The 4,909-nt window shown below is 43.9% G+C and overlaps 2 long non-coding RNA genes across 2 annotated transcripts in view; one reads left to right on the top strand and one right to left on the bottom strand.

The window, feature by feature from the left end:
• Positions 1-789: 789 nt before the first annotated feature.
• On the bottom strand, positions 790-4,075 carry LOC102382668. Its single transcript, XR_324886.1, has 3 exons — positions 4,042-4,075; positions 1,598-1,715; positions 790-1,285 (listed from the first exon to the last, which is right to left on the bottom strand). It is a non-coding gene; the product is annotated as an uncharacterized LOC102382668 (long non-coding RNA).
• A 121-nt stretch (positions 4,076-4,196) lies between these two features.
• LOC102382500 overlaps positions 4,197-4,909 on the top strand; it is an 11,141-nt gene continuing 10,428 nt past the window's right edge. Inside the window, exon 1 of the long non-coding RNA XR_324885.1 lies at positions 4,197-4,229. This is a non-coding gene — a long non-coding RNA (uncharacterized LOC102382500). The remainder of the gene's footprint in view (positions 4,230-4,909) is intronic.

Here is a 4,909-nt window from a genome sequence, read left to right as displayed (position 1 = left end):
TACAAAGCCAGAGCCCCAAATGGCCAGATAGATAGCTAGAAAACTTCCATTTAATTCACAACGATAATTTGAATCCTTCCCTAAGCCATCCAATGGCATTCTGGTTTGCTTCACATAGGCCTTGTCCAGATGAGCTCAGCCGTGCAGTATGTGGCACTGCAGACACATCTGTGGTGCCACATACCTCATATTCAGATATTCTCCATGCTGCAGTGGAGCAATACAGGGGTCAAAAAAGCCCATGGGAAAAAAAAGTGGAGCAGCGCATGCATGGGCACCATGTGCTGCTCAAAAGCAGAACCAGGCCAGTTGGAGCTGCGCTGTGGTTGTCATCCAGACTCTGCTAGGCAGAATTGCCACTGCTGCAGCCCCAGGGGGGCCCCTGGGACCCTAGGTAAGGCTGATGGGGCCAGCCTAGTGCTTGCCCCAGCCTCCCCTACCTCACCTGGGGTAACTTGCCACATGCCAAAGTTTGCATGGCACAGGCATTCCCCAGGGACAAGTAGCAGCGGTGCAAGGTGCAGCACTGCTAGTTGCCCTGGGGGAACCAATGTCCACACTACATGTGGACATGGTCATAATGCCCTTATGCAGCTACAGTTCTGCTCTTTGCAACTACGTTTTCCCCTCCTGAACATGCACAGAAGTGCTTCAGTGCTGTGCCAGAGGTACACGAGTCCTTTTATATTCTGTTGTGATTCAACCCCACTGTGGATGCACAGAGCTGTGACTTTCACCCTAAAATTGTAGTAGACTCAAAACCACCTCATGTGACTGTCTGACCCTGGTTCGTCTTTCTCCTGTATTTTTTCCAGCAAGCTGATATTTGTAGCACCTACCCAGGATAGAGGAGATTTCGGGGACCTAGGTTTTAGACTTACCTCCCCCTGAGGAATTTTGTACCTTGAACACCCATGTTGCGGGACCACAAACTGTTCACAAGACTGCAGGCCAGGGAAGCCTGAGAACAATTGCCTGCTGTGGCCAGGCCGCTGGACAGCCAAGACGGAAAGTTTCCTGGGGCAGAAGGAAACCAGGCAAAAGAGGGACACTGACTCTGTGGCTCAGGATGGTGGATGCTGGCTTAGTTGGGGGGAAGTCATACATTCGTGGTTGTTGGTGCACTGAGCATTATAGTCATTGGGGAAAGCACATAATCATTACTGGGCAGACAGCAGGTTTCTTCACATGATGCTCCAACTTGAAACTTTCCCCTTGGGGTCCAGGTTGGAAAGCCTTGAAAAGCAGTCCTCATTACAGTACTTCTTCATGCAGGATAGACCTGCTGAAAGATATGACCCAGAATCTTTAATAGGAAGGAACATATGCTCATGCTTGGAGTGTGTGTTGGGTGGATGGGTAGGAGCAAACTTTCCTAGATCCTTACAGAAAAGAAAAGCTCACACAAATACAACACTCAGCCTTCTCCAGCCCCCTCTGTCATTAACCAACCAAACTTTCTGGGACACTGGGATTACTCTCCCCGCTGTCAAATCACTCCTTAAATCACATTTCTCCCATGGCACATCTCAGCACACAGCCAACTTATACAGAGGGTGGAATGGGTGTACTATGGACTAATGATGCATTTACACACCTCCTATGTAACTGTGAGGCTCCATCTCCACAGGCATCTAAGTCAGTGAAGAGCCGTGCGCCTCTACAGGACGGCAGAATTCACTCTGGGTACACAGGAGACACAGGTATACTTGTGCCTGTTGAAAGTATAGGAAAATTAGATGTTTATGCAGGCAAAAAAGGATATCTTCCTAATTCTCATCAGCTGTCTCAGCACCTTGCCAGCAGCTACACATTAGGTAGTCCCAAGGATGAAATAAAATTTAGCAAGAACTCTTTTAGTATAATGCTGTTAGCTGATTCCCTAAGTTGTGAGCAATATTTATAACCTAATTCAACACAGTACCTAAACATGGACCTAACTTGAAGCACCTGTGTAGTCCTGTAAGTGTAAATAGAACTAGCCATGTGCTTCTAAACGAGATGCATCTTTAAGCACCCTTTAAACCCATGATCCCTGATATGTCACTGAGAACATGAATCCTGTGGAAAAGCATCCTGGGTCACTTACAGTGCACTGTAAATAAATTAATCCATAATTAACAATCAATTAACCATTAATTAACTAATTAATTCTCAAATTGTAGCCATTAATCAATAGTAAGGAGCCATTTGAGTGGTCCTTTCAACACAAATTCTAGCATGCTTTGTGTAACAGGTAGCACTGTAGGCACCTTCTGTCCTCATCCACTCCTTTCTTATTGACAGATAATGCCTAAAGAAAAGGAGGCTGAGTTTAATAAACTTAATTCTGACATTTCATAACTTTTGCATGATTGGTAGTAACCTTAATAATTTTCTTTTAATTTAGTTTGTATGTGTGTATATTTATATGTAGGATTTTTTTATGTATGCATATAAAATTATATGAAATAGTACATATCACACACACACACACACTAGTAGTTATATACGTAATTGTTCATCTATTGCCCAGTAAGTATTCAGGCTTGCTAGTTCTTTCCTTAGTGCTGGAAATTTAGCTATTTAATAATACCACTTCCTATTCATAACATTTTACCTTTATTAACTGTACCACACAAGGAAAAATCACAAGTTATAAACTCAAAGGTAACACTATATGACAGGAAATATTAACTGAATTAGAACAAATTGTAAGCTTTCTTACAAATCTTTACGGTGTTTTTCAGTTCATTTCCCCTAAACTGGAGAAAATGTGGGCCAATATAAATATAAGATGAAGATAGGAAGGAAAATATGTGTTACTGTATTGCTAGGTAAGTGGACCTTTCCTGTCAAGCAAACGGACTGGTTGGTTGCAGCTGCTATTATTTTCAGACAGGAAATGCAGTTCTTTTTCTAGCAGAGTGGAAACTCATAGACCTAGTTAGAACTAAATGATATATATAATCCAGCATCCAAATTTGCCCCATATGTTCATCAAAAAATAAACTTTGAATGAAAATTGCAGTTTTTAGAAGTTCCTGGCCCATAGAACAGAGAACTCATGAATAATGAGGCAAGCTCAGGAGAGTCCGGGAGAGAACTTCCTTCTCCAGGGGTGAAGCAATGGAGGTAAGGACCTGGTAAATTTGAAGCAGTAAGCTCAGTGATTCTAAAAGCCAAGACATCCGTAAAAACCTGGTTAAATCCATAGCTCTGGGCAGAAAACAGAAGGGAACAAACCCCCTAACTACATAGTTTGTGGTTTCAAAACTATCCAGGAGACTTGGACTGTATTAAAATTAAGGGTGTCAGGCTTTCAAACCTCTTAGATAACTTTGGAAGTCTCAGCCAAATGATATTAAAGAAAGTGGAAAGTCAGCCTTCGTTTTTGTTTTTTAAATATTTTTCCAGTCTACATGTGGAAAAAAACCAGTCAATTTAAGGAAATTTCTCCCTAGATTTTTTTTAATGGTCATATTCACCTAGAGAAACTGGTTAATAGAGACAACCTGAAAATAAACCCTTGGGGCACTGACAGATGTGGGAACCCCTTCCCCCCACAAAACCACAAAAACAAAAACATGCTTTACTGGAAGAAGCAGTGTGCTACTTTGACTCAGCTTCACAGTATCTGTATAGATTGGGTGCTTCAGCGGGGCTTAATGGCACTTTTATCTAACAGCTGATTCAGTCTTGCAAGAGTCTATGGCCTAGGCTTGTAATCTTAGGACACGCCTACTGCTGCACCCATACTCTCTTTTGGGATGCCATATTTCCTAGACACTCTACACTTTCAGGAAGACTCACTCTATATCACATAGTCTTGGCCCAGTAGCCAGAGACCCAACTTCTAGGCTTCCCTCAGGCTCAGGTGGTTTGAACCAGCATCTCCTGTTTAACAGGATAGTACTCTGGTCTCTAGGGCTAAGTACAGACAGTCAACAAGCCCAAGGTTGAATCAACTCCATCTTTGCAGGCTAGTCTAAACTCCAGGGATTAAATTGAAAAACAACAGAACAGACATTCACTTTTGATTCAGAAAATGAGGCTACATACCTGCAGTGGCTCAGGCCAGAAACCAGGGGGTGCTAGAGCATGGGCTGTGTGTTTACTTCCTCTTCCTCATGCCCCCGAGGTCTCTGGGATTTGCAGTCCAGAATTACAGCAGCAGGACTCTGCAGACTTGTCCATCACTTCCTCTTCCTGCTTCCAGGTGCTTCTGGGATTTACAGTTGCAACCAGCAGTAAGTTTTTAGCAGGGCAGGGCAGCTCTGCTCTGTACTCAGGGGAAGGGAAGTTTAACCCTCCTCCCTGGCCCCAGATCCCAGCCTGGGGAGGGGGAAGGAGGGGACAGTCCTTGCCCCACCCCCAACCCTTCTCTGCTGGAGTAGACAGCCCAGCCCAGGGCTGGAAAGCATGCTTGGATGTGATTTAACTTGAACCAGGAAGGGGTTTGGGATAGAAATTTTATAAACTGGTTTGACCCAAATCAGTTAAGTCTGATACTACATTCAACCAGATTTATCTTAAACCAGTCTCAGCCATTTTGAAACAAGTTTATGTGCACTGAACTTCTGTTCTGTTACAGGTTTAAACCAGTTTCTGATTACTTAAACCGGTTTAACTTCTGTCCCTAGCCCAGGTCATGAGCCAGCCACAGCCCAAAGCTGTTTCTAATCCTCCTCTTGAAGCTGGCCCACCAGCCTTGGGAAAAAATGTGTGGGGTCACAAGAACATCAAGCCAGAGGGAGAAGGCCTTAGTGAAATGGATGGTGAGCTAGAAAGGAGGGGGGCCTGGTTTGTAGCTCTGGTATCTACTGGCTATCCTGTACCTTGCATTTAAACAGCAGTGGAATAATTTCTGCCTGACTGGAGGCGGGGACCAAGGAATGATTCATCAGATTGAGCCACCCTCTTTCTAGCT

Source organism: Alligator sinensis, unplaced genomic scaffold (genome assembly GCF_000455745.1).
Source record: "Alligator sinensis unplaced genomic scaffold, ASM45574v1 scaffold1371_1, whole genome shotgun sequence".
NCBI lineage: Eukaryota > Metazoa > Chordata > Crocodylia > Alligatoridae > Alligator > Alligator sinensis.
Note: the sequence above shows the minus strand (reverse complement) of the source record. Positions and strands in the feature narration are given on the sequence as shown.